We start from the raw sequence: 20,326 nt of genomic DNA, 5'->3' as shown, positions 1-20,326 counted from the left end.
TATATTACCACTTGCAAATACCATACTGAGTCTTGTGATGATGCACAACATGTTTTCCGAAAGCTTGGCATGGACTACAACATCATCCATGCATGTATCAATGATTGCGTATTGTTTTGAGGAGAATACGAGACTATGGAGATATGTTCAAAGTGTGGTGCTTACAGGTATCGACAGGACTTACAAGGGCAAACCATCCCTCAAAAAGTTCTTATACACTTTCTGCTTATCCCCCATATACATCACATGCTTCATACATCTGGCATGGTGAGCTTGACAATGTGGCATGCGCAGAATAGATCCACATATGGAGTTCAACAAATATCAGCGGATTCACGCGCATGGAGCGACATTGACTTTACCTTTCTAGGCTTTGCCCGAGAGCCAAGGAATCTTCGGCTCGGTCTTGCTGTGGATGGCATGAACCCATTCGGTCTGCGCTCAACTTCTTACAGTGTGTGGCATGTAGTCCTTGTTAACTACAACATTCCTCCATGGATTTCTACAAAGAAAGGACACCTCATCCTTAGCTTGCTCGTTCTTGGCTGCTACAAAGTCAAGAATATGGACATGTATCTTCGTCCATTTGTCAATGAGCTTAAGATTTTGTGGGAGAAGGGGGTCACCATTGAAGATATGAGCAAGTGCGACGACGGTCCGCCAATATTCGAGCCATTCTCATGTGAACGATGCATGACTTTTCGGGATTCGGGGAGTGCTCAGGTAAGTAGGCTTCCATTCTCATTGGTAATATCCATCATAGCTCGTTCAAGTTTGTATTCACTGGTGGATAGAGGTATTGGGACAGGTCTAGTTACCTCAGGTTATCATGCATGTCCATTGTGTAGGCCACAGTTAGACTCGCGAAGTTCATGAACCATGAAGAAGATGGTATATCAAGGACACACTGCTTTCTTTCCGGAGGGTGATGAACTGAGGGAAGGTTTTCTTGGATGAGCTCCAGCACGAATGAACGCCCAAAGTTGGTACAAGCAAAAAATAGTCCATACGGAGTCACATCTAAACGGAATGCGACGGTTCTTAGTTTTCTACGAGTTGCCATATTGGACCCACTTACAGATCATCAACCACTTGTTGGATCCCATGCATATTTTCAAGAATATAGGCAGCTTACTATGGGACCACATCACAGGAAAGAGAGACAATGCAGGGGCATGAATGGATTTGAATGAGATAGGCAAGATGGAGGTGCTTTGGCCGCAATCAAGTGTTGATGGTCACTTGCAGAGCTACCTCATAATCCTTGGGTTTTTTCCACTAAAGAAGAGTGCCTTGCGAAGAAAATTATCAAGTCTATCTGCACTCCAATGGGTATGATGCGTTCTCTCAGGTCCACATTTTCTAAAGATGACCAATTATTGGGGATAAAATCCCATGATTGGCATAAGATATGTCAGGTTTGTACTACAAATGGATTGTAAGTGGCCTACATATTTTGCTATTTGGAGTATAGTCGTTGTTTGTAATGCTTCTTCATTTGTGACAGTTTGTACTATCGATCGCGATTGTAGGATGCCTTACACCAGAAATACGCGGGGCGATTTACAGGTTGTCAAAATTAGTGCAATGGATCTCACAGAAGGAGATCAATACATTCTCTATTGAATCCGTAGGGTGAAGAGCAGTGGAGACGGTTTGTCTCTTTGAGGAATACCTGCCCACCAGCATGCTCATGATACAATACCACCTTCTGGTACGTCTTGTAGATGAACTGGAGATTTTTGGACTTGTCCATACGCGATGGATGTTCTTCTTGGAGCGCTTCATGAAAACCGTGAAAGACTTTGTGCGACAATGAGCTCGGCCAGAAGGTAGCATGGCTGAAGGTTGGTTGGTGTCTGAGGCGTTAGTGCATATTTCACAGTGGCTACCAATGGTGGATTCAAAAAACAATATGTTATGGTCATTGAAGGACGATGATAGACTGACCAGAGATGTGGTGGTTGAAAATGGGGTGGAAAAAAGAATGGATGCTGCAATGGAGGAGAAAGTGAATTGTTTTTGTATGTTGCACCATGCCTCCATGGAGACGTGGCTCGCTAGGTATGAGCAAGCCATGAAAGATCAGGAAGAAGATTGATTTGAATTTTGACGTAGTACACACCATTGATCGATTCGATATCCCGAGGGTATGGAAGATATGCTGCGGTTTATGTCAATGTGATGGTTGCATGGAGCTTTGACCGCAGCGTCTCGCGAAGGGGCGGAGGTCTCAACTGAGGAGTGGGAATTCTCAAGGGGATGTAATCCAAAGGTGATGACGTGTTTAGGGTTTGTCTTATCTAGATTTTATATGCAACAACTAATTGACTGTTTCAATGTACAATATAAAATATATAGTGCTGCGTGGTCATGCGGATGATATTTTCACATGGAGCGTATCGACAAAATATGCTCCACAATAGATTGTGGTATCATGGCAAAGTTCGAGCAAGAGAGCCAACGATGAGCAATGGATCCAAACACTGTTATAGATGAGATGGAGTATTTTGGGAACTTGCAAAGTATTATCACAGTGGATTATCATAGCTTCTCCATGATCCTATTCAATGTGCAGTGGTTCAAAGTGGTACTTGAAGGAGCTGGGGCAATAGTTCGATGAGGTCCATCTGAATTTCTCAAAATAGATTCTGAAAAAAGATGGACGAATTTGTGTGACACGCTAGTCCATTGTGAACCGGTGCATGAACTCATGTTTTTTTTTTAAATTTTATTACGACATGGTACATGTCACAAAAGTTAAATCTCTATTGTATGTGATTTTGAACATGTAATTTTCTATCCAAACCCCCGACAACCTCGATGGTGGTATGTTGTACCTTCAGCTCCCCGAAGTGCAAGAGTATATAATCAAAGCAATGTTCCCACCGTAGATGAGGATAGTATGCAAATAGAGGGGTCGATATTACAAGAGGTGGAGGCTGCCGAAAGATTGGAGCATGTAGAGGAGCCAGAATCGAGTAACAGTGATGAAAATATAAGAGTTCAAGAATTCTTTGAGAATGAGATCGACTCATCCTTTTGTGGTGACCTATCTATTGACCTTCTAGTGTATGCGGATTTGTGTCAAGAGATTGACATGGGACCATAGGGTACTTTATACTTGGAGCATCTACCTACTTAATTCATTGACGAACCACTTATAAGGGTACATAAGATATGTGTTTTAAGTAAGTTTTTTTTTTGAAGATTTATATTACCGTGCTTTGCTTGATTTATATTGATTATGCTAACATCAATTTTTATATGTGTAGGTGACCTTTGTGGATATTTGGATCCGCATGATGAGTTGAGGGATGAGCGACGAGGAGCTACAGGAGATGTTCACATGTATGTCTCCAAATCAGATGGCTCGATTTAGAGATATGACAGGCCAGGAGTTGTCTCAGACACCATCAGGCCGTTTTGTTAGATCTATGTCGGTGCGCTCTAATGCTTCAATTTCTAGTAGACAAGGTCAATGCTCCAAACTTGTGCCAGATGGAGGGAGTGGTTCTGGGAGATGCTACGGAGAGGTGGATGCAGTGAGCCCACGGTCAACTCGGGATACATCTGCTACTCCTCGCTCTCATGCAGGTTTGAGGGAGCGTGGCTTAGGTGGTTGTTGTGGAGGTATCAACGCAATGTATTCGTCTCATCCTTCTATTGGAGTTGCGTCACCTATGGGATTTGTCACACCTGTGAGGACATCTACTCTAGTCACTTTAGCTTTTGCTCAGCTGTCCGTAGGTGGCACCCCTATGGGTGCTACTCCAAGAGATACTACCCCAGTAGGTACACGAGATGTATAGGGGGATATGCCTAGGAGTGTGGTCATAGGTGGGAGAGGACACATCTTAGGCATACCCCCCAAAGGGATATGGATACCTTGTAGATTATAGGACATGAGCCATCATCATGAATGATGAGGGGAGGAGGGTGATGGCTCATATAAGAGAGTTGTGCCAACAAATTTTTTGGCACAACGTCTTGGATCATTGGAAGAAAATAGCAAAGGGGAGCAATATAGTAGCATCCTTGCATGATGATTTTTTAGCACTCGCCACAGCAGATAGGTTTTCAACAGGCTGGATGATAGAGTGCACGCGTGTGTACATGTCACACAGACGATCAAACACACGCAAGGCACTTAAGAGTGGGGCCTCAAAGCCTGAGTGGCTAGACATAGATGATTGGCGCCGACTCAGGGAGGAGGCTACAAATTCTCCAGGACATTGGAGATAGCAGTGCGAGGCAGCGAGAGTACGAGTGGAGGTAGGAGTGGTCCATCATCTTGGGAGTGACAGCCACATGACTTATTTGGAGGACTTTGTAAGTTTTTCTTTTGTTCTGCTTGCTTTTTTTTTGCAATATCCCTTGTACTGACAATCATGTTTCTAAGAGTTGTATTTTGTTTTCTTTGCAGCACTCCATTACAAATCGCAATCCCACCAGCCTAGAGACTCGATATGCAGAGAGGCATGGTCTCACTATATTGATCGACTGATTATATGGATGCAACGGCCCAGTAAGTCACTCATCTTTCTTGTCTGTAGTTACTAATTTTAATTAAAATGCATTATTGTATGGTGGACTAATGTGTCTTTTTTTGCAGAGTCCATTCGATACTCCTTTGCGGTCGGACGAGCTTTCAGATGACAAGGATCTATAGCTCACCCTTGGATCTGTGGAGCGCACATCCTCTTCTTTTTTGGTCATGTGATTTACTTAGGAATTTTCTATTCAGTGTGTTATTATTATCCTTTGTATCTTGCCATGATTATACTGTTGCTTTCATTACACGATCTTGTATTTATTTTATGCATCAGTCTTATGGATTCAAGTACACTTTGCATTCATTTTGACGAGCATTGTATACTTTACTGTAACTCTTTTGTATGGCCCGAAGAAAGCATGCTGCCCTGCCACAATTTTTTTTCCCTGTAAATGTCGCTATTAGCATCGCAAAATTACTACACGCATCGCTATTAGCGTCGTAAATCGTTGCTATCAGCATCGCTATATGCGACGTTGATAGCGATGATAATAGTGACTGTTCTATGGCATCGCTAATACCGATGTTTTTTGCGACGACAGAGGAAAATTTTTTAATGATCATTTTCATCGCTTTGAACATCGGTATGAGGCCTGTATCTTGTAGTGAGTGAATTAGGTGTAGGTGGAAGGATTGTTCTCCTCTCAACTTGTTGGAGATTGTATCTAAGTCTAATAGTGTTGTCTTCCACTCTTCCATTTCAATTAGGTGTAAGTGGGAAGTTTGTATCTCAACATGTTGGAGATTGTATTGAAGTCCAATAGACTTATCTTTGAGCTTTCCATTTTAATTCTTATTGCATCTTGCCAATCGCCAAGGAGGACTAATCCAATAGACTTATCTTTGAAGTCCAATAGACTTATCTTTGAGCTTTCCATTTCAATTCTTATTGCATCTTGCCAATCGCCAAGGAGGACTAATCCATTTTCCTAGTCCTCTATTAATCTCTCATTTCACACCCAAAGGTACATGAGTAATGGATTATACCTCAGATCATACTATATTTATTTCATCATCACAAAATCTACTGAGAATTCAACACTTGCAATCTTGACTGGCTAGTCCTTTAGCACCCCAAATGGACACAAAAGAGGGACAATATTGTGACTTCTATGACACAAGCCAAAATGCAAGAGCCCATTGTGCACTTAATGCAAAATATCATAGCAATGAATGAGTCAAGGGAAGTGAGAATGAGAAATAGAGGAAGGTCATGTCATCTAGTGATATTTTAATTTTCTTTAAGATGGAAATTCTAACATGTTTTTGTGGCTTCAAGATAATGTACAATGGTATAATGACAATCATCTTATGAGAGGTTTTGAATCTTTCACATTGTTGATTGTTTATATCACATAAGATTAAGTTAGGGGTGAATGCATGATAGAACATACATACTTAGTTCCATTGTCAAAATTTTGTGGCATTTGTTTTCACATTCTTCATTTTTATCATTTATAATTATTGGTGGTCCTATTCATGCAAAGTTATAAAGCTACAAGCTTCTGAATTGTGTGTCGATGGTTGATTATATTGTCCTATTAATAATCTTATTATTTGCTCATTTGACATTCTAGCTCCGAATATAGTTTCATCAAGTTCTATTAGACACGTGTATGAAGGTAAACATGGTTTTCTTAGACTATTAGACACCTTTCTTATTGAGCGTTCATAGTAGATGAGAGATTGTGCTAAAGGTGGGTAAAATATTGTGATAGAATATGAATGTTAATGCTATAAAACGAATAATGAGAAGGTTCTAGTCTAATAGAAAATAAATGGAAAGTCTTACCTCAAAGAGGCAATGTCTAGGTATGAGCATAAACTAACAAGATGTATTCATTAACATTTAATTAGAAGGGGTTAATGTATAAACATGTGTATACACTTACAATGACATTGCACATACTTCTAAATACAAAAAATGATAGTCTTACAAAATCAAGGACTTATGGTGATGTTGAAGTTTGAGAATCTCTTTTTTAGGTACACGACACTTAGAATCTCAAATAAAAAGTATTTGTAAGGACAAATAAACCATATACATGGGTATTTTTTAGACAATAGCTAGTCAATTGTAAAGGGATGCTATCAAAGATGTAGATTGGAATCACAATTTCCCACTATGTATCCTTAAAGATCTTAGTGATCATGTCATTGAGAGGGCTAGAGCTTAGGGGTTCACAATATGTACATCGACTTGTATCATGTATATTCAAGGCCTATTTATAATTACCCTTGTTTGTGAATACTTCTTGATTAAAGATAAGACTTTTTTATTCAATATGCAAATAACCCGTTTATATGGCACCAATGCAAATCCCTTATGTTGAATGCATGTGATACATACATACATGCATGCATCCATATATATATATATATATATATATATATATATATATATATATATATATAGAGAGAGAGAGAGAGAGAGAGAGAGAGAGAGAGAGAGAGAGAGAGAGAGAGAGAGATGTTTGAGGCCAATGTTAGCAAAGATCATGAAGCTTTGTGTAGATACAACCAACTTATTGCAAAAAGGGATAGAGGTTATCACTTTAGAGACACAAGTCTATGACCATGACCATATTATTCAAACACTTGGAGTCAATGAGTGCACTTGTCTTACAATAAATCTAAGTGGCAGTTTTCCAAGGAGAACTGGGTCATGGTTTCTCTAATAAGTGCTTGAGAGAGAATATGAGTGGAATACATGTACAACTTAAATTCACGACCTCCTATGCAAAGGAATACAAAAAGAGAGATTATGCAAAGGAACTGGGTCATGGTATCTCTAACAAGTGCTTTGGAGAGAATATTAGTGGAATACGTGTACTACTTAAATACATGACCTCCTATGCAAAGGAATACAAAAAGAGGATGCATTTAAAAAATATTTGGCCATTTGTAATCTGAATATAAAATGTAAACATGTGGATCACATGTATTGCTTTAATAATTCAAGTAGGTGAATCACACCTATCATTTTTAATAATACACGTAGGCGAATCACTTGTATTGCCTTAAAGCCAATTATAACTATTATTCTTTAGTACATCAAGGGCCCACTAGAGGAAATGTTATGAGGTTGCCTTATCACATTACTCCTCAACTATTTCTGGACAGAATGGTCAAAACAAATAAACAAAGCAAGTTGGAATATACATTTTGATCTACATTGCAATAATATAATGGTAGATTTTGCTATTGAAAAAAAGCTATGCATTGGGATGGTTGATGGGAATGTGTTTGTTAGAGACTATAGTCTTCCAAGAAACTTTGGAAAGTGTTTGCCATGTGAGTCTTCTCGATGATACACACAATTGGTTCTATGGTAAGTGTCCCAATTAATACCCCACAAAGGTCTAAAATCTAGGGGCTAAAGCTTATGCCATGGCAAGCATTGAGACTTTTTAGGTCAAACTAGCTTTAATACAACCTCTTAAGGATAGTGATGTGTATGTGATTGGTGGGATTTGCGATACAAATGAGATACTTTCAATATATGTGACCTAGAGATGGGATATATTGAAACTTTTTTTTTTTGGGGGTTGGGGGGGGGGGGGGTGTATATAGACCATTTAATTCAAAGGACAATTTTAACATTAGGAGGTACTAAAGTTACCTCAAATATGTACATAAAAGGTTTGTGATAGGGGTAATCTTTTCGTAATGACTTGTGGGAGAGTGGAATATATATACGTTGAATCCCATAAACATCCTTAATAATTATAAAATTCTTTTTCCTTCCAACAAATGTTTTGAGTAATTTACTTGAGTTACTCTTGCATGGGAGCTCCAAAAATACCCCTATAACTTTGTAAAAGATTGAAATATCATTGTAGCTCTTTGTCAAAAACCTACAAGGGATACATTGACAATTTTGGAAAATGCAAAGGGCATGTGCCATTTGAAATTTTTTGACCAAAATGGAGAGGAATATTAGGAATTATGACCAAACTTTAGTGATTTTTCAAACAAGAAGGGGTATTTTAGGAATTGCCCTACCAAAAAAGGGAATTAATTGAAAAGTGGCGCTGGAAAAATGTGAAGAAGTGAATTTTTATAATACGAGGTTGATAATATTAGATAGTGAATTAATATTTACATATTCCTTGTAGCCCTTTTAGGAGCTTGACAATTGGTTTGAGAGCATTATGTGTCAAAGACATTTTCTTAGGCATATAGGCAACATCAACAAGTACGCCATTACAAGGATCAGCAAGGGAAACATACAACCCTTTAGTGAGAAGAGAATGTATCAATTTTGTAATCAAGAAATGTTTTTAAAATTATGGTAAAGCGTCCAAGAAGGGAAAAGTATTACTCAAGTGGCTTCTTCTATATTCTATAATCTTGTAGTGCAAATATTTTCACATGTTCTTCAATTGCAAGTAACCTTGTGGATCAAAAGGAGGAATGAGGATGATAATGATAGAAGCTTGACATTAGTGAGGGGGTGGCACGGTGGAAGGCGTGTTGCATGCTGTCTGCAGAGGAGAATGAATATGCCATTGATGGTATGATGGGGGAGGTCCTGAATGAATGAATATGAGAGAGAGAGAGAGAGAGGGGGAGAGTCTGACGTGAGGCATGCAGAGCGCCACCTCCCTTGATACTGCATGGTAATGAAAACCGCGGCAATATCGACCATGAATGGCAAAGCTGGCTTGCCGTATTAAATCAATTGAATGTCATGCTGCGATATTATTGTTGTAAATGTGATATTGTATCATGAACTGGGCTTTTGTCTCTTATTACGTACCCACAATAATAACCAACCATAATTGCGTGCTGCTGCTACGCCCGTCGTCGTGACTCATCCATGCAGAAGAAGAAGAAGAAGAAGAAGAAGAAGAAGTGCCATCGTCCATGCCTTTTAATCTACGTTGCAACCTACAACGCACTCAAACCTTACCCTTCAAGAGAATGGATCGCACTCAATCTTTAACGGTTATATTAATATGGATATGTCCCCCCTTATGGTTATATGTTTATTTTTATTTTTATTTTTTTTCTTTGGGGGGGGGGGTGGGGGGTTGTGTGTGTGTGTTGAGGGGGGAGGCAGAGGTTGTAAAGTTATGTTAAAGTAGATTACATCCATAGAACTACCCACCAACAACCTATGCTAAGGGGCATATGTTTATTTTTATTTCTTTCTTTTTTTTTTTTTAAAGGGGGGGGCGGGGGGGAGGGGGGGGGGGGGGGGTGGAGAGGGGGGTAGAGGTGTTGGGTTATGTTAAAGTAGATTACATCCATAGAACTACCCACCAACAGCCTATGCCAAGGGGCAATGAACCATTGCTCGTACTTATTTGGTGAAAACATTAAGTTGCATTGAAAAAGGGAAAATACACATATTTGGACTTTAAGCTTTCATTGTTACATCTTTCACAATCAGTACCCTTCAAAAGGGAAAACACACATATTTGGACTTGCAACTTTCATTGTTGCATGTTTCACAATCAGTACCCTTCAAAAGAATGAACTGCAATCAATCTTTAATGATTATATTAATATAGGTATGTACTTACCCCCTATGGCCACTGTTCACAAAAAACCAAAGTCTAATATCAAGTGAATTGTCAAAGGAGAAGGTGTCTTAATTGTAAAGCCTAGGATCCTTTTAGTTGTAATACCATAAACGATTTGCAAACTAAGGAAGACCCTACAAATTGTCAAGGTTCTTGTATCATCTTTGAAAAACTATTTTCTATGGATAGTGTCCAAGGCTCTACTACTTAACTTGAAACTTGGAGTACCTTCAAAAGAAGATTTATCCTTCTTAAGAAATGTAAAAAATGAAATTTCCCTTCAAAATTAGGATATAGTAAAGGATTACAATAGGAATACATTCTTTCTTCTCATTTTTTGAGGAAACTTGAATATAAAATCTTTAAGAGAGAAAATGGGGAATTTACCTATGGTTTTTTAACATTGCAAGCCTAACCAACTCAAAATTTTCTTAAATATAAAGGATGCAATATGAGCAAAAAATTTTCAGGAGAGGATTAGACCCAATACATATATGTCAAAAGCAAAATTTAATGATTAAGTTGAGGTACCAAGACATAGATTAGTAACACGTAATTCTAGAGTTAATCTTTGTGTAAGCATCTTAGATAGTACCTATCTTGTCCATTAAATGTTCAAAAGAAGCATTAGGCTCTATATTATGAATTCCTTTACTCCTAGCTTTTATTTTTAGCCTTAGCTTGTATGCCGAGTCTGTACTTTCCAGATCCACCTTTGTCAAGGACATAACTAAGAGGTGAGAGAAGGAAGAGCAGAGGAGAGAGAAATAAGTGATGAGGAGAGAGAAATACTAGAAATAGATAGAGAAAGATAAGAAAAAGAAGAGAGAGAAGCCATAGAAGCTTTGAATAAGAAGGTAATGTAAGAGACAATAATGCATTAATGTTCCAAAAGATGTGAAATTTTATACATCTCTCCCTTTTATAGCTGTGTTAGTATGACAAAGTATTATTGTTAATTTTATACTAAACATATCTTCTTTATAGATTCTTACAATCCATCCCGTCCCAAAAGTTTTTTCCCACAAAAACAAACTTATAAGAGTTGGAAAGGATGGATGAAATAGAGTACTACTCTATTTTCGACTATACAAATTATAGAAATGAATGAAAGATTGAAGATATATGGAGTGAAATGAAGACACGAAAGTAAGCCTTAGCTATATACATAATCATGAGTTTTTCAAAAGATTTTGGAGCCTTTAAGTCTACAAGAAATTGATTCAAAATGAAGAAGACATCTTGTTGTAAAAAAAAGACCCTGTTGAACCAAATATGCTATAACTTCTTTGATAAAAGTATCCAAATGAAGCATGCCATATGTCAAAACATAGCTCTTGAAGAGTACTTTGACCCTACATAGGTGGTGTAATATCTCCGCACAATAAAAGTTAGTTGGTTAGTTCGAAAGTTAGTTAGTCAATTAATAAGTTAGTAAGATTACTAACTAAAGACTAACTAAGGTAAAAACTAACTAATATTAATTATTAATATTTTTTATTTAATTTAAAATATTTTTATTTAAAAAAATCGAGAGTCATAAATCCGATATTTTTCTCGGATTGGCAAGGACCGTAGCCACCCTCTACGTAATTTACAACGTGAACGAAACTTATGAGTTATATTAATCACTAGGATAATGTGTCTAGTTTGGATGGTCTAAAAATATTAGATTTTGGGCAAAACTAGTATATTTTAGATACTTTAGATATTATCCTAAAAAAAGATATGGAGATTTTTAGAAACTGGATGTCATTTAAAAGAAAAGACAAGACATATTTCAGTTATTTTGGAGATTTTATAAAAAGAAAAAAATAAAGAGAGGATTTGCGAAATCATGTGCGTCGCGATCGCAGTACACAGGCAGTGGACAACACTTTGAACAGAGAAAAGAAGAAGGAGTGAATTAAGAGCTTTCTAACCAAGTGTCTTGGCTTTTTATCCCCCTTTCGGAGCCAATGGAACTATCAGATTTATGATCCGAGCATCAGATCACTGATCTTTCAAAGATCCCCCTCCACAAAGAGCTCCACTTCTCAACCACAAGCCCTCTTCTCTAATTCACTATAAATATGAGGCATGGAAGAGGCATAAGGAAGCATAAGGAGACCCTGAAAGGCTGCAAGAGAGAGGGAGAGAGAGAGTATACCCCTCTAAGAGATTGTGAGTGAGAGCTTGAGAGAGAGAGAGAGAGAGAAGAGTCACCCCAAGAGGCTACAAGGAAGAGAATTAGCTCAATTCCCTCTATCTCGATCCTCGACTTAGCCATCTTCACTTACGCTCTCCTATCTTGAATCTATTCTACCTTCTTAATCTCTTGAGTCTACCTGCGGTCGATGGCCTCCAAGCGAAGAATGTCGCGTGCGGATGACAATCCTGCAAACCAGCAACAAGGCTTCGGACAAAGGCATCACTGTCAATCCAACTGTGGTTCCGGTTGTAAGTAATGTATTTTCAAATTGATAGATGCTTGCTTTGATTCTCGTATGAGATACATTAGGCCCCATACTACGATGCACGAGTATAGGTCATGGGAAAGGATAAATTTCATCTCACCTACTTGAAAGAGGAAGTTCGTGAAGTGCATATATCAAGGGAAGATAATTGCACCTAGTTACATATGACTTATTTGCTAGTAGAGCAATTATAAGGAAGAATTAGTCAAGCGTTATGAATGCCATAGTCGTCAAAAGAACAACATTAAAAGATTGTGCATACAAGTGCTAGATTAAAGTATAGTCAAGGGTTACAAATAGCATAGTTACTAAAAGAATTTGACATTGAGAATCATGAATAGAAAGTACTAGTTTAAAGTTTAGATACTTCAAAAGTACTTGGCCTAAGAGCTCAAATATTAAGAAAAACTAGATTTTAGCTCAATGCAAGGCCTATTGGAGTCTAATTACTTGAGATCATCTCGCACTTATCTTATTAAGTACTCACACGTTATGCTTATAACATGTTTGATATATGAGGATAATTTTCTAGTTGCCTCATGACTTGACTAAGAGCTAGTACAAGAAATTGATCATAAGGGTTAAAACTAGGATGTCTTGAGTTCCGTCGGATAACGATGACTTTTGCCAATCCAAATCCAGGGTTGGGTTATCATTCAAGGTAAGTGACCTATAGAACTTACATCATGAATAGTGTTTGAACCCTTAACATATGCCCTAGCCGAAGGAAGGAAGTGCTAAGAAACATGTTTGCATAGAATTGCTCTTAGATCCCAAGGGGGAGAGCAAATATACGATGGAAATATTATATCGTCTATTCTTGGATTGTTTTGGAAAGAATGCAATTGGTTTTGTTGGTTGATCGAACAATGTCCTAAATGCTTTTACATTCAACTAGTTGTTAGTTGTTGTTTGGATGATTATTCCAAGTGCTTGTGATTTATGATAAATGCGTGGCAAGGGTCTGTGATGACAAGTCGCCATGGGAATATAGGAATGTTTTCGTGAAGAATGATATTAGGGCTGAATGCTTTGTTTGTGCTTGATTCTTAAAGAATTTAATTAAGGAAGGATATGTTGCACGGGTGGATCACATCCATAATCGCACCGCGTATTAACCCGAGAGGGCACTACTCGATTCATGGGCCGAAGGTCGAGTGGTGAAAAGGCCAACCACGGGAATGATGTTTCGCTCCTAGACAACTTGCAGGTCAGTTGGAGCTCTGGACACCCCTTGCTAGGTCTAGAATGGAGTTGAAGACCTCCGTGGCCCCCAACATCTGGGCATGTTGGGAGATCCTATTCTAGATAAAGGATTGAGTTTATGGTGCCATGTGAATTGGACCAGTTATTTCTGCAGGGCAGAAGGGATACTTCTGTTGGACAGAAGCGATACATAATTTCTCCTGTATAGACAAGAGACAAAGATTAACTTGAAGATAAGTTAAGGAACTTGTTTGAACTTGTTTGTCAATAGATTGCTTTGCTCTGTTTTTGTGTATGTGCTATAAATTATGTGAACGAACTTTGTTCCCTAAAAGGCTTAATTAATGAAGCTGACTTTAAGTGTCACACATAAATGTGGTAAGACCTAATTAGAAAACTAAAGCTATTAAGGGAAGCGGGTGGGCGAAACCCCCGACGGGTCCGACAGGGTAGTCCCAGAGAACTAGGAGGCTTCTCATAAGTTTTTATCGTCATTCGACATTTAGGAATTGTTAGGTTAGAACCCGATTCATGCCGTTTTAGGAGACCGAAATGGGACTATGCCCTATGGGCAGAGAGGTTGAGCAGCGCATCCCTCTCGTTTCCCATTCTCTTTGAAGCAAGTGCGACATGGGTCTGCTTCGGATTAAGTATCTCTGCGTAAAGTAGGATGTCCAAAACCCGATGCTAGAATGCTAACAGGAGACCTTGACAACTAGGAACCCAAATTTTAGGTCGATCCTAGTGGGTTCGGTCGTGAACGTTCTGTTGTGAGGCGGATTCGGGAAACCCTAGGCGACAAAACTCGGAACATTCCCTGGGAGTGCCGGGTAGCGACGCTTAGATTCGTTTCTCAATAGACCGCTAAAAGAGTACCTAGAACGCCGATGGGCGGGCACCTCACAGTTGGTATCAGAGCGAAATTTTATAATGATACGTGATTGATTAATGTATGGTTTGTAGACATATCCTAAACAAAATAATCTAAGCAGTATGGCTTGATTGTTAAGCACCTTCTGCACCCACGAATGTTGACATGCAAGAGAAGAAATTCTTTCTCAAGCAAATTAAGGTACCCGAGTTTGATGGAGAAGGGATAGACATCGCAGCAGAGGCAGAGATATGGATTGAGTTGATGGTCTAAAAATATTAGATTTTGGGCAAAACTAGTATATTTTAGATACTTTAGATATTATCCTAAAAAAAGATATGGAGATTTTTAAAATTTGGATGTCATTTAAAAGAAAAGACAAGACATATTTTAGTTATTTTGGAGATTTTATCAAAAGAAAAAAATAAAGAGAGGATTTGCGAAATCGCGTGCGTCGTGATCGCAGTACACAGGCAGTGGACAACACTTTGAACAGAGAAAAGAAGGAGTGAACTAAGAGCTTTCTAACCAAGTGTCTTGAGGTTTTACCCCCCTTTCGGAGCCAATGGAACTATCAGATTTATGATCTGAGCATCAGATCACTGATCTTTCCAAGATCCCCCTCCACAAAGAGCTCCACTTCTCAACCACAAGCCCTCTTCTCTAATTCACTATAAATATGAGGCATGGGAGAGGCATAAGGAAGCATAAGGAGACCTTGAAAGGCTGCAAGAGAGAGGGAGAGAGAGAGTATACCCCTCCAAGAGATTGTGAGTGAGAGCTTGAGAGAGAGAGAGAGAGAGAAGAGTCACCCCGAGAGGCTTCAAGGAAGAGAATTAGCTCAATTTCCTCTATCTCGATCCTCGACTTAACCATCTTCTCTTACGCTCTCCCATCTTGAATCTATTCTACCTTCTTAATCTCTTGAGTCTACCTGCGGTCGATGGCCTCCAAGCGAAAAATATTGTGTGCGGATGACAATCCTGCAAACCAGCAACAAGGCTTCGGACAAAGGCATCACTGTCAATCCAACTGTGGTTCCGGTTGTAAGTAATGTATTTTCAAATTGATAGATGCTTGCTTTGATTCTCATATGAGATACATTAGGCCCCATACTACGATGCACGAGTATAGTTCATGGGAAAGGATAAATTTTATCTCACCTACTCGAAAGAGGGAGTTCATGAAGTGCATATATCAAGGGAAGATAATTGCACCTAGTTACATATGACTTATTTGCTAGTAGAGCAATTACAAGGAAGAATTAGTCAAGCGTTATGAATGCCATAGTCATCAAAAGAACGACATTAAAAGATTGTGCATACAAGTGCTAGATTAAAGTATAGTCAAGTTACTAAAAGAATTTGACATTGAGAATCATGAATAGAAAGTACTAGTTTAAAGTTTAGATACTTCAAAAGTACTTAGCCTAAGAGCCCAAATATTAAGAAAAGCTAGATACTAGCTCAATGCAAGGCCTATTGGAGTCTAATTACTTGAGATCATCTCGCACTTATCTTATTAAGTACTCACACGTTATGCTTATAACATGTTTGATATATGAGGATAATTTTCTAGTTGCCTCATGACTTGACTAAGAGCTAGTACAAGAAATTGATCATAAGGATTAAAACAAGGATGTCTTGAGTTTCGTCGGATAAAGATGACTTTTGCCAATCCAAATCCAGGGTTGGGTTATCAATCAAGGTAAGTGACCTATAGAACTTACATCATGAATAGTGTTTGAACCCTTAACATATGCCCTAGCCGAAGGAAGGAAGTGCTAAGAAACATGTTTGCATCGAATTGCTCTTAGATCCCAAGGGGGAGAGCAAATATACGATGGAAATATTATATCGTCTATTCTTGGATTGTTTTGGAAAGAATGCAATTGGTTTTGTTGGTTGATCAAACAATGCCCTAAATGCTTTTACATTCAACTAGTTGTTAGTTGTTGTTTGGATGATTATTCCAAGTGCTTGTGATTTATGATAAATCCATGGCAAGGGTCTGTGATGACAAGTCGCCATGGGAATATAGGAATGTTTTCATGAAGAATGATATTATGGCTGAATGCCTTGTTTGCGCTTGATTCTTAAAGGATTTAAGTAAGGAAGGATATGTTGCACGGGTGGATCACCTCCATGATCGCACCGCGTATTAACCCGAGAGGGCAGTGCTCGATTCATGGGCCAAAGGTCGAGTGGTGAAAAGGCCAACCACGGGAATGATGTTTCGCTCTTAGACAGCTTGCGGGTCAGTTGGAGCTCTGGACACCCCTTGCTAGGTCTAGAATGGAGTTGAAGACCTCCATGGCCCCCAACATCTGGGCATGTTGGGAGATCCTATTCTAGATAAAGGATTGAGTTTGTGGTGCCAGGTGAATTGGACTAGTTACTTCTGCAGGGCAGAAGGGATACTTCTGTTGGACAGAAGCGATACATAATTTCTCCTGTATAGACGAGAGACAAAGATTAACTTGAAGATAAGTTAAGGAACTTGTTTGAACTTGTTTGAACTTGTTTGTCAATAGATTGCTTTACTCTGTTTTTGTGTATGTGCTATAAATTATGTGAACGAACTTTGTTCCCTAAAAGGCTTAATTAATGAAGCTAACAGTAAGTGTCACACATAAATGTGGTAGGACCTAATTAGAAAACTAAAGCTATTAAGGGAAGCGGGTGGGCGAAACCCCCGACGGGTCCGTCCTACGACAGGGTAGTTCCAGAGAACTGGGAGGCTTCTCATAAGTTTTTATCGTCATTCGACATTTAGGAATTGTTAGGTTAGAACCCGATTCATGCCGTTTTAGGAGACCGAAATGGGACTATGCCCTATGGGCAGAGAGGTTGAGCAGCGTATCCCTCTCGTTTCCCATTCTCTTTGAAGCAAGTGCGACATGGATCTGCTTCGGATTGGGTATCTCTGCATAATGTAGGATATCCAAAACGATGCTAGAATGCTAACAGGAGACCTTGACAACTAGGAACCCAAATTTCAGGTCGATCCTAGTGGGTTCGGTCGTGAATGTTCTGTTGCGAGGCGGATTCGGGAAGCCCTAGGCGACAAAAATCAGAACATTCCCTGGGAGTGCCGGGCAGCGACGCTTAGATTTGTTTCTCGATAGACCGCTAAAAGAGTGCCTGGAACGCCGATGGGCGGGCACTTCACAGTTGGTATCAGAGCGAAATTTTATAATGATACGTGATTGATTAATGTATGGTTTGTAGACATATCCTAAACAAAATAATCTAAGCAGTATGGCTTGATTGTTAGGCACCTTCTGCACCCACGAATGTTGACATGCAAGAGAAGAAATTCTTTCTAAAGCAAATTAAGGTACCCGAGTTTGATGGAGAAGGGATAGACATCGCAGCAGAGGCAGAGATATGGATTGAGTCGATGGATGACTATTTCTTTGCTTCAAGAACTGCCTCTAGCAATCAAGCAATGATAGCCAAACTTAAGTTAGTTGGCCAGGCTCCGTTATGGTGGAAGCAATGGTGCAAAGATGAAGGTGTTTTTGAAGCCACTGTTACTTGGGTTCAGCTGAAAGATGCTTTACGCGGACGATACCTTCCGCCAACCTACCAAACTTTGAAGATGAATGAATTCTTCAAGCTAAAGCAACTAGAATTAACTTTGGAAGCTTACTACTCAAAGTTTTTAACCCTACTAAAATACGCACCACCTATGGATATTGCGCAGCAAGTATCCAAGTTTTGCCATGGCCTAAACACTCCTTTGAATCACCGTCTTGAAGCAATGCATCCAACGGACTTGTAAGACGCATTACTCCGAGTGAATCCAATCGTCCAAGAATTTAAATCAGAAGATTGTAGTAAAGATGACTCCAGAGATCTGGGTAAGAGATGCCATACATGTGGAGAGATAGGGCACATCCGTAGGAGATGTCCCTACCGTCAATGTTTCCATTGCAATGAACTAGGACATGTCCAAGCAGATTGCCCTGACTTAAGTCCAAAAGATACGGAGCCTCCAAGAAAACGAAGCTACACAAGTGCAGTCTTTGGATATATAGAGGAATGAGATGAAGACCAAGACTTAGAACCTACTACACCACTTCAGGATTATTAGAAATCCTAGAAATTTTGTTGACATGAAATACAGCTTGTATCGGAATAAACTTTGCTCTTAACTTGAGTAATATGAGTTGCATCTATTTTGAGCCTAGAACTTGCAAATGATTAGAGATACTTTGGCAAGGAGTGATAGTTATAACGTGCAATGAATTTCTCTTACGTCATTTCTTCTCAACTAATATAGATTTGGTCTTACCAAAATGTCGAAGCTTGGAAGTATTCTTTAGTATTACAAGCAAAGCCAATTGTCCATGGAGCTCAGTCCCGACCTAAGGACTTGACAATCTGGGAATGTAGTTTCCAAGATAAAGGACCACTCCAATCTGCTAAAAGAATCCTAGGACACTTTGGTTTAAAGAAGAAAATCCTGCCAAGGACAACCAAGAACCTTGTGACTGCAAGTGATAAATCTCCGCGCTGTTTCTATTGCAGGGAGTTAGGCCATCTCAAAAGGGAATGTCCAAAGCACCCTAAACACCGATACTCTGAGTGCATTAACATTGGACATAACTATATCAATTGTCCCAACGGAACTCGAAGAGAACTTGAGCTTACAAGAAATAAAGTTGTACAAGCTCCAGTGATATAGAATATACCAAGTGCTTAGGAAAAACTTAGAAAGATATCCATGAGATGTAATTACAATAAATTTTCTCTTGTAATAACCAAGACTCAGATATACCAAATACCATAGGTTATTATTTCAAAAGACCTCATGCCTGTGAGTGATCAAAGTAGCGCAGCGAAAGCATGGTGGTCTATACCCCACAGGTTCCAAAATGATACCCCCGGTTTCTCTCGAGATGAGGACATCTCGATATCTCTAAGGGGAGGAGGATGTAATATCTCCGCACGATAAAAGTTAGTTGGTTAGTTTGAAAGTTAGTTAGTCAATTAATAAGTTAGTAAGATTACTAACTAAAGACTAACTAAGGTAAAAACTAACTAATATTAATTATTAATATTTTTTATTTAATTTAAAATATTTTTATTTAGAAAAATTGAGAGTCATAAATCCGATATTTTTCTCAGATTGGCAAGGACCGTAGCCACCCTTTACGTAATTTACAACGTGAACGAAACTTATGAGTTATATTAATCACACTAGGATAATGTGTATAGTTTGAATGGTCTAAAATATTAGATTTTGGGAAAAACTAGTATATTTTAGATACTTTAGATATTATCCTAAAAAAAGATATAGAGATTTTTAGAAACTGGATGTCATTTAAAAGAAAAGACAAGACATATTTTAGTTATTTTGGAGATTTTATCAAAAGAAAAAAATAAAGAGAGGATTTGCGAAATCGTGTGCGTCGCGATTGCAGTACACAGGCAGTGGACAACACTTTGAACAGAGAAAAGAAGAAGGAGTGAACTAAGAGCTTTCTAACCAAGTGTCTTGAGGTTTTACCCCCCTTTCGGAGCCAATGGAACTATCAGATTTATGATCCGAGCATCAGATCACTGATCTTTCCAAGATCCCCCTCCACAAAGAGCTCCACTTCTCAACCACAAGCCCTCTTCTCTAATTCACTATAAATATGAGGCATGGGAGAGGCATAAGGAAGCATAAGGAGACCTTGAAAGGCTGCAAGAGAGAG

At 38.9% G+C, this 20,326-nt stretch overlaps 1 pseudogene; it reads left to right on the top strand.

The window, feature by feature from the left end:
• Positions 1-264: 264 nt before the first annotated feature.
• LOC148010623 (uncharacterized) lies at positions 265-19,162 on the top strand (annotated as a pseudogene).
• Positions 19,163-20,326: the final 1,164 nt, after the last annotated feature.

This window comes from Lygodium microphyllum, chromosome 29, assembly GCF_053477565.2.
Source record: "Lygodium microphyllum isolate KBCC chromosome 29, Lygodium_microphyllum_v1.1.10, whole genome shotgun sequence".
NCBI lineage: Eukaryota > Viridiplantae > Streptophyta > Polypodiopsida > Schizaeales > Lygodiaceae > Lygodium > Lygodium microphyllum.
This window is presented reverse-complemented; position numbering and strand designations above follow the sequence as displayed.